An 11,038-nucleotide genomic window follows, 5' to 3' on the forward strand; every position below is an offset into this window, starting at 1 on the left:
GGTTTGGGGGTTTTGGGGGGTTAATTTAGGTGTTTCATATATTGTGTTAGCTAGCTATAATTAATAGAGAGAAGTGTCCTCTCTTATGTCCGTGCTTGATCGACGCTACATACTATTCATACGTATAGAGAGGCCTAGACACGCTAGCTAGCTAGTAAGCAAACGAAGGAAACAGAAGATCGTCATGAACATATATGCATACAGAGAGAAGTGATATCGACCACCTCTCCTTCTCTGAGAGATTGGTCGAACAACAAGTTCTCGTATATCTATCCGACACTACCGGCTACATATATACAATAATTATCTCTTACAAATATAATCTCCTAACATACGGACGCATGGTCCACATAGTATTCTCCGTCTTCAGCGATCACGTGGTCAAGAAAGAATGCCGCCAATTCCTCTTGAATTGCTCGCATGCGAGCTAGTGCTAGGAGTTCATCCCGCTTCCGAAACATCTAATTTGAAGAAGGAGGTCAATACATATATATATGAATGAATGAAACTCAACACAAATGATGGTAATAAAAAAATTGTGAATGTTGTTATTTACGCACTTCATATTGTTCGTCAGAGTAGCCCCGCTCACAGGTCGTGTGGCGGATGGACTCGCAAACGTAGTATCCACAGAAATCATTCCCTTGTTCCTACCACAACCACTTTATAAGAAATAGAGGTCAATCAAACTGATAAGAAAGAATGCCAAATGATATTGATAAACTAGCGCTTGAATCACTAGGAGATGCGCAGAACATGCTACTATAGTACTTACTTTCGGGTGTCTAAATTGCAGCTTCTTCGGCAGTCCCGGAGCTTTTTTGGTGAATTTTCTCCAAACCCTGCCAGACAAAGAAAACAATTACTTGATATATCAGGAAATGAACAAAGTTGCTGATATAGTGGATAATGATCGATTTAACTTACTTCTCAAGCATTTGAGTCATGTCCGCATAGTCCTGGGGATCTTTTCGTCTCGAGTCTAAGACGGTTACTAGTCCCTACTCAAGCTTAATCTCTAGGAGAATATAGTGGAAACTGCACACGCATGCATAACTCATCAATTACATTACTATAACCTTGACTAATATATAAGGGAAACCGAATATGCACAAGACAGTAACACTCACTTGAAATTGTAAGAAAAGAGTATTATATTTTTGTTTCCATTTATTACCAACGATCGTAGCAAGTTGGCCTCGGTATCTGCGGCATGAAATTTAACCTGAGTTGCATCTATGAGATTTGTGTTAATGAACCCAATATCACCGATTTGTCTTTTCTTCAATTCGACGATCTTCAATCTGCATAATATAGTGAGGATAATTATAAATACATGCAATGAAAGAGCTGAGCTATATAGAGAGACTTAATGACAGAAGTAGTACTACTTACAGACAGTAGCAGGTGACCGTTGCTTTATCAAGGGCCAATTGATTGAAAAACTGAAAGAACTCCTCAAATGGAACAGGCAACAGTTCAATTCCAACGAGGTCATGCTCCTTTTTAACTCTCACATACAAAGTACTCCTCCCCCCAGACTCTCTGCAGATTTTCAAGTACCAATCATGCAATCTTCGCATCATCATTGATAGAGATCTTTCATCTTTGACGAGAGGCTTCCCGTACTCGTATCTTTGTATCTGCACCTCCATGAAATCATAATGTACATCATCGGGCAGGTAATCTCCAAGATTGCTATAACCGGGCACCATCCTCGGATCATTAGCGACGATGTTGCTAGGCACCTTGAGCGGGGGGCACGATTGCTTCGCTTGTTCGCCGAGCTGGGCAATTTGTTTCCCAGCTCGTCATTCTTTCAGCCTTTGATCACTGACAGTACTTCCCGACCGCTCCGCTTCGGCAAATGCCTTTCCAATAATGCGCTCATAGTTGCCTTTCGGCGGAGACTTGGTTGGTTTTTCAGGGCAGCCAGAGTGCGCTTCGCTTTCACCGGATCTACCTTCTCCTCTGGAGAGGTGGATGTTTCTTTGCTTTCACCCCTTCAAAGAAGTTCCTCACTTCTTCTCGCGCGATCTCGGCGTTCTCCTCCAGGGTCCTCTCGTATGGTAACTTCTCTTGAGTCTTCAGAGAAGGACCGAATCTGTATGTCCTCCCGCCTTTGGTTGTACTGCTAGACGCCGGCAGAGCAGACGGAGCGGTTGTCTTCTTTACTTGCTTACAAGGCAGAGGAGAAGGACTACGACGCGCCGGAGCAGCCGAAGCGGCGGTGGGTCTCTTCTGCCCTTGCTGACGAGGCGGAGAAGGAGGAGGCTGGTTGCTCGGGCGCGCCGGCGCAGGCGGAGAAGGAGGCGGAGTGCCACCACGCGCCGGAGAAGGAGCGGGCCGAGTGCCCTGATCGTCACTCGCCGGAGGAGGAGGCGGTGGAGGAGGCGGAGTGCCCTGACTCGCCGGAGGAGGAGGAGGAGGCGGAGGCGTCCAGTTCGGAAGGTTGATGAGCTCCTTCCGCCATAGGCATGGAGTCTTCAGAGCAGAACCCAACCGAGTCTCCCCTTCACCGGTAGGGTGGTCAAGCTGGAGGTCCTCAAATCCCTCCGTTATTTCATCGACCATCACCCTATCATATCCTTCTGGAATCGGCCGGCAGTGAAAAGTTTGAAGGAAATATGCCCTAGAGGCGATAATAAAGTTATTATTTATTTCCTTATATCATGATAAATGTTTATTATTCATGCTAGAATTGTATTAACCGAAAACATAATACTTGTGTGAATACATAGACAAGCAAAGTGTCACTAGTATGCCTCTACTTGACTAGCTCGTTAATGGAAGATGGTTATGTTTCCTAACCATAGACATGAGTTGTCATTTGATTAACGGAATCACATCATTAGGAGAATGATGTGATTGACATGACCCATTCCATTAGCTTAGCACCCGATCGTTTAGTATGTTGCTATTGCTTTCTTCATGACTTATACATGTTCCTATGACTATGAGATTATGCAACTCCCGTTTACCAAAGGAACACTTTGTGTGCTACCAAACGTCACAACGTAACTGGGTGATTATAAAGTTTCTCTACAGGTGTCTCCAAAGGTACATGTTAGGTTGGCGTATTTCGAGATTAGGATTTGTCACTCCGATTGTCGGAGAGGTATCTCTGGGCCCTCTCGGTAATGCACATCACTTAAGCCTTGCAAGCAAAGCAACTAATAAGTTAGTTGCAAGATGATGTATTACAGAACGAGTAAAGAGACTTGCCAGTAACGAGATTGAACTAGGTATTGAGATACCGACGATCGAATCTCGGGCAAGTAACATACCGATGACAAAGGGAACAAACGTATGTTGTTATGCGGTCTGACCGATAAAGATCTTCGTAGAATATGTAGGAACCAATATGAGCATCCAGGTTCTGCTATTGGTTATTGACCGGAGATGTGTCTCGGTCATGTCTACATTTTTCTCAAACCCGTAGGGTCCACACGCTTAACGTTATGATAACAGTTTCATTATGAGTTTATATATTTTGATGTACCGAAGGTTGTTCGGAGTCCCGGATGTGATCACAGACTTGACGAGGAGTCTCGAAATGGTTGAGACATAAAGATCAATATATTGGACGACTATATTTGGACACCGGAAAGGTTCCGGGTGAGATTGGGACAATACCGGATCACCGGGAGGTTATCGGAACCCCTCGGGAGGTATATGTGCCTTATTGGGCCTTAGTGGAAAGGAAGGGAAAGGAGCAAGGGAGGGGGCGCGCCCCCCAAGCCCAATCCGAATTGGGAGGGGGCCGGCCCCCCTTTCCTTCCTCCCTCCTTCCTCTTCCTTCCCTCTCCTACTCCTAATAGGAAAAAGGGGAGTCCTACTCCCTGTGGGAGTTGGACTCCCGCCTAGGGCGCGCCACCCTCCTTGGCCGGCCCCCTCCTCCACTCCTTTATATACGGGGGCAGGGAGCACCCCATAGACACAATAATTGAGCATTGATCTCTTAGCCGTGTGCGGTGCCCCCCTCCACCATAATCCTCGATAATATTGTAGCGGTGCTTAGGAGAAGCCCTGCGACGGTAGAACATCAAGATCGTCACCACGCCATCGTGCTGACGGAACTCATCCCCGACACTTTGCTGGATCGGAGTCCGGGGTTCGTCATCGAGCTGAACGTGTGCTAGAACTCGGAGGTGCCGTAGTTTCGGTGCTTGATCGGTCGGGCCGTGAAGACGTACGACTACATCAACCGCGTTGTGCTAACGCTTCCGCTTCCGGTCTACGAGGGTACGTAGACAGCACTCTCCCCTCTCGTTGCTATGCATCACCATGATCTTGCGTGTGCGTAGGAATTTTTTTGAAATTACTACGTTCCCCAAACAGTGGCATCCGAGCCTAGGTTTTATGCGTTGATGTTATGCACGAGTAGAACACAAGTGAGTTGTGGGCAATATAAGTCACACTGCTTACCGGCATGTCATACTTTGGTTCGGCGGTATTGTTGGATGAAGCGGCCCGGACCGACATTACGCGTACGCTTACGCGAGACTGGTTCTACCGACGTGCTTTGCACACAGGTGGCTGGCGGGTGTCAGTTTCTCCAACTTTAGTTGAACCGAGTGTGGCTACGCCCGGTCCTTGCGAAGGTTAAAACAACACCAACTTGACAAACTATCGTTGTGGTTTTGATGCGTAGGTAAGAACGGTTCTTGCTAAGCCCGTAGCAGCCACGTAAAACTTGCAACAACAAAGTAGAGGACGTCTAACTTGTTTTTGCAGGGCATGTTGTGATGTGATATGGTCAAGACATGATGCTAAATTTTATTGTATGAGATGATCATGTTTTGTAACCGAGTTATCGGCAACTGGCAGGAGCCATATGGTTGTCGCTTTATTGTATGCAATGCAATCACGCTGTAATCCTTTACTTTATCACTAAGCGGTAGTGATAGTCGTGGAAGCATAAGATTGGCGAGACGACAACGATGCTACGATGGAGATCAAGGTGTCGCACCGGTGACGATGGTGATCATGACGATGCTTAGGAGATGGAGATCACAAGCACAAGATGATGATGGCCATATCATATCACTTATATTGATTGCATGTGATGTTTATCTTTTATGCATCTTATCTTGCTTTGATTGACGGTAGCATTATAAGATGATCTCTCACTGAATTTCAAGATAAAAGTGTTCTCCCTGAGTATGCATGGTTGCCAAAGTTTGTCGTGCCTAGACACCACGTGATGATCGGGTGTGATAAGCTCTACGTCCATCTACAATGGGTGCAAGCCAGTTTTGCACACGCAGAATACTCAGATTAAACTTGACGAGCCTAGCATATGCAGATATGGCCTCGGAACACTGAGACCGAAAGGTCGAGCATGAATCATACAGTAGATATGATCAACGTAGTGATGTTCACCATTGAAAACTACTCCATTTCACATGATGATCGGTTATGGTTTAGTTGATTTGGATCAAATGATCACTTAGAAGATTAGAGGGATGTCTTTCTAAGTGGGAGTTCTTAAGTAATATGATTAGTTGAACTTAAATTTATCATGAACTTAGTACCTGATAGTATCTTGCTTGTTTATGTTTGATTGTAGATAGATGGCCCGTGCTGCTGTTCCCTTGAATTTTAATGCGTTCCTTGAGAAAGCAAAGTTGAAAGATGATGGTAGCAATTATACAGACTGGGTCCATAACTTGAGGATTATCCTCATTGCTGCACAGAAGAATTACGTCCTGGAAGCACCGCTGGGTGCCAGGCCTGCTGCTGGAGCAACACCAGATGTTATGAATGTCTGGCAGAGCAAAGCTGATGACTACTCGATAGTTCAGTGTGCCATGCTTTACGACTTAGAATCGGGACTTCAACGACGTTTTGAACGTCATGGAGCATATGAGATGTTCCAGGAGTTGAAGTTAATATTTCAAGCAAATGCCCGGATTGAGAGATATGAAGTCTCCAATAAGTTCTATAGCTGCAAGATGGAGGAGAACAGTTCTGTCAGTGAGCATATAGTCAAAATGTCTGGGTATAATAATCACTTAATTCAACTGGGAGTTAATCTTCCGGATGATTGCGTCATTGACAGAATTCTCCAATCACTTCCACCTAGCTACAAGAGCTTCGTGATGAACTATAATATGCAAGGGATGGATAAGACAATTCCCGAGCTCTTCGCAATGCTAAAAGCTGCGGAGGTAGAAATCAAGAAGGAGCATCAAGTGTTGATGGTCAACAAGACCACTAGTTTCAAGAAAAAGGGCAAGGGGAAGAAGAAGGGGAACTTCAATAAGAACAGCAAGCAAGTTGCTGCTCAGGAGAAGAAACCCAAGTATGGACCTAAGCCTGAAACTGAGTGCTTCTACTGCAAGCAGACTGGTCACTGGAAGCGGAACTGCCCCAAGTATTTGGCGGATAAGAAGGATGGCAAGGTGAACAAAGGTATATGTGATATACATGTTATTGATGTGTACCTTACTAGAGCTCGCAGTAGCACCTGGGTATTTGATACTGGTTCTATTGCTAATATTTGCAACTCGAAACAGGGACTGCGGATTAAGCGAACACTGGCAAAGGACGAGGTGACGATGCGCGTGGGAAATGGTTCCGAAGTCGATGTGATCGCGGTCGGCACGCTACCTCTACATCTACCATCGGGATTAGTATTAGACCTAAATAATTGTTATTTGGTGCTAGCGTTGAGCATGAACATTATATCTGGATCTTGTTTGATGCAAGATGGTTATTCATTTAAATCAGAGAATAATGGTTGTTCTATTTATATGAGTAATATCTTTTATGGTCATGCACCCTTGAAGAGTGGTCTATTTTTGATGAATCTCGATAGTAGTGATACACATATTCATAATGTTGAAGCCAAAAGATGCAGAGTTGATAATGATAGTGCAACTTATTTGTGGCACTGCCATTTAGGTCATATCGGTGTAAAGCACATGAAGAAACTCCATACTGATGGACTTTTGGAACCACTTGATTATGAATCACTTGGTACTTGCGAACCGTGCCTCATGGGCAAGATGACTAAAACGCCATTCTCCGGTACTATGGAGAGAGCAACAGATTTGTTAGAAATCATACATACAGATGTATGTGGTCCAATGAATGTTGAAGCTCGTGGCGGATATCGTTATTTCCTCACCTTCACAGATGATTTAAGCAGATATGGGTATATCTACTTAATGAAACATAAGTCTGAAACATTTGAAAAGTTCACAGAATTTCAGAGTGAAGTTGAAAATCATCGTAACAAGAAAATAAAGTTTCTACGATCTGATCATGGAGGAGAATATTTGAGTTACGAGTTTGGTTTACATTTGAAACAATGCGGAATAGTTTCACAACTCACGCCACCCGGAACACCACAGCGTAATGGTGTGTCCGAATGTCGTAATCGTACTTTACTTGATATGGTGCGATCTATAATGTCTCTTACAGATTTACCGCTATCGTTTTGGGGTTATGCTTTAGAGACGGCCGCATTCACATTAAATAGGGCACCATCAAATTCCGTTGAGACGACACCTTATGAACTATGGTTTGGCAAGAAACCAAAGTTGTCGTTTCTGAAAGTTTGGGGCTGCGATGCTTATGTGAAAAAGCTTCAACCTGATAAGCTCGAACCCAAATCGGAGAAATGTGTCTTCATAGGATACCCGAAGGAGACTGTTGGGTACACCTTCTATCACAGATCCGAAGGCAAGACATTTGTTGCTAAGAATGGATCATTTCTAGAGAAGGAGTTTCTCTCGAAAGAAGTGAGTGGGAGGAAAGTAGAACTTGATGAGGTAACTGTACCTGCTCCCTTATTGGAAAGTAGCACATCACAGAAACCAGTTTCTGTGACACCTATACCAATTAGTGAGGAAGCTAATGATGATGATCATGAAACTTCAGAACAAGTTACTACTGAACCTCGTAGATCAACCAGAGTATGATCCGTACCAGAGTGGTACGGTAATCCTGTTCTGGAAGTCACGCTACTAGATCATGATGAACCTATGAACTATGAAGAAGCGATGGTGAGCCCAGATTCCGCAAAATGGCTTGAAGCCATGAAATCTGATATGGGATCCATGTATGAGAACAAAGTGTGGACTTTGGTTGACTTGCCCAATGATCGGCAAACAATTGAGAATAAATGGATCTTCAAGAAGAAGACTGACGTTGACGATAATGTTACTGTCTACAAAGCTCGACTTGTCGCAAAAGGTTTTCGACAAGTTCAAGGGATTGACTACGATGAGACCTTCTCACCAGTAGCGATGCTTAAGTCTGTCCGAATCATGTTAGCAATTGCCGCATTTTATGATTATGAAATTTGGCAGATGGATGTCAAAACTGCATTCCTGAATGGATTTCTAGAAGAAGAGTTGTATATGATGCAGCCAGAAGGTTTTGTCAATCCAAAGGAAGCTAACAAAGTGTGCAAGCTCCAGCGATCCATTTATGGACTGATGCAAGCATATCGGAGTTGGAATAAACGCTTTGATAGCGTGATCAAAGCATTTGGTTTTATACAGACTTTTGGAGAAGCCCGTATTTACAAGAAAGTGAGTGGGAGCTCTGTAGCATTTCTGATATTATATGTGGATGACATATTGCTAATTGGAAATGATATAGAATTTCTGAATAGCATAAAGGGATACTTGAATAAGAGTTTTTCAATGAAAGACCTCGATGAAGCTGCTTACATATTGGGCATTAAGATCTATAGAGATAGATCAAGACGCTTAATTGGACTTTCACAAAGCACATACCTTGACAAAGTTTTGAAGAAGTTCAAAATGGATCAAGCAAAGAAAAGATTCTTGCCTGTGTTACAAGGTGTGAAGTTGAGTAAGACTCAATGCCCGACCACTGCAGAAGATAGAGAGAAAATGAAAGATGTTCCCTATGCTTCAGCCATAGGCTCTATCATGTATGCAATGCTGTGTACCAGACTTGATGTGTGCCTTGCTATAAGTCTAGCAGTGAGGTACCAAAGTAATCCAGGAGTGGATCACTGGACAACGGTCAAGAACATCCTGAAATACCTGAAAAGGACTAAGGATATGTTTCTCGTATATGGAGGTGACAAAGAGCTCATCGTAAATGGTTACGTTGATGCAGGCTTTGACACTCATCCGGACGATTCTAAATCGCAAACCGGATACGTATTTACATTAAACGGTGGAGCTATCAGTTGGTGTAGTTCTAAACAAAGCGTCGTGGCGGGATCTACATGTGAAGCGGAGTACATAGCTGCTTCGGAAGCAGCAAACGAAGGAGTCTGGATGAAGGAGTTCATATCCGATCTAGGTGTCATACCTAGTGCATCGGGTCCAATGAAAATCTTTGGTGACAATACTGGTGCAATTTCCTTGGCAAAGGAATCCAGATTTCACAAGAGAACCAAGCACATCAAGAGACGCTTCAATTCCATCCGGGATCTAGTCTAGGTGGGAGACATAGAGATTTGCAAGATACATACGGATCTGAATGTAGCAGACCCATTGACTAAGCCTCTTCCACGAGCAAAACATGATCAGCACCAAGGCTCCATGGGTGTTAGAATCATCACTGTGTAATCTAGATTATTGACTCTAGTGCAAGTGGGAGACTGAAGGAAATATGCCCTAGAGGCAATAATAAAGTTATTATTCATTTCCTTATATCATGATAAATGTTTATTATTCATGCTAGAATTGTATTAACCGAAAACATAATACTTGTGTGAATACATAGACAAACAAAGTGTCACTAGTATGCCTCTACTTGACTAGCTCGTAATCGAACATGGTTATGTTTCCTAACCATAGACATGAGTTGTCATTTGATTAACGGGATCACATCATTAGGAGAATGATGTGATTGACATGACCCATTCCATTAGCTTAGCACCCGATCGTTTAGTATGTTGCTATTGCTTTCTTCATGACTTATACATGTTCCTATGACTATGAGATTATGCAACTCCCGTTTACCGGAGGAACACTTTGTGTGCTACCAAACGTCACAACGTAACTGGGTGATTATAAAGGTGCTCTACAGATGTCTCCAAAGGTACATGTTGGGTTGGAATATTTCGAGATTAGGATTTGTCACTCCGATTATCGGAGAGGTATCTCTGGGCCCTCTTGGTAATGCACATCACTTAAGCCTTGCAAGCAAAGCAACTAATAAGTTAGTTGCAAGATGATGTATTACAGAACGAGTAAATAGACTTGCCGGTAACGAGATTGAACTAGGTATTGAGATACCGATGATCGAATCTCGGGCAAGTAACATACCGATGACAAAGGGAACAAACGTATGTTGTTATGCGGTCTGACCAATAAAGATCTTCGTAGAATATGTAGGAACCAATATGAGCATCCAGGTTCCGCTATTGGTTATTGACCGGAGACGTGTCTCGGTCATGTCGACATTGTTCTCGAACCCGTAGGGCCCGCACGCTTAACGTTACAATAACAGTTTCATTATGAGTTTATATATTTTGATGTACCGAAGGTTATTCAGAGTCCCGGATGTGTTCACGGACTTGACGAGGAGTCTCAAAATGGTCGAGACATAAAGATCGATATATTGGACGACTATATTTGGACACCGAAAAGGTCCCGGGTGAGATTGGGACAATACCGGATCATCGGGAGGTTATCGGAACCCCCGAGGAGGTATATGGGCCTTATTGGGCCTTAGTGGAAAGGAGGGGAAAGGAGCAAGGGAGGGCCCCCCCATGCCCAATCCGAATTGGGAGGGGGGCCGGCCCCCCTTTCCTTCCTCCCTCCTTCCTCTTCCTTCCCTCTCCTACTCCTAATAGGAAAAAGGGGAGTCCTACTCCCTGTGGGAGTTGGACTCCCCCCTAGGGCGCGCCACCCTCCTTGGCCGGCCCCCTCCTCCACTCCTTTATATACGGGGCAGGGGGGCACCCCATTGATCTCTTAGCCGTGTGCGGTGCCCCCCTCCACCATAATCCTCGATAATATTGTAGCGGTGCTTAGGCGAAGCCCTGCGACGGTAGAACATCATGATCGTCACCATGCCGTCGTGCTGACGGAACTCA

The sequence above is a fragment of the Triticum dicoccoides genome, chromosome 1A (genome assembly GCF_002162155.2).
Source record: "Triticum dicoccoides isolate Atlit2015 ecotype Zavitan chromosome 1A, WEW_v2.0, whole genome shotgun sequence".
Classification (NCBI taxonomy): domain Eukaryota; kingdom Viridiplantae; phylum Streptophyta; class Magnoliopsida; order Poales; family Poaceae; genus Triticum; species Triticum dicoccoides.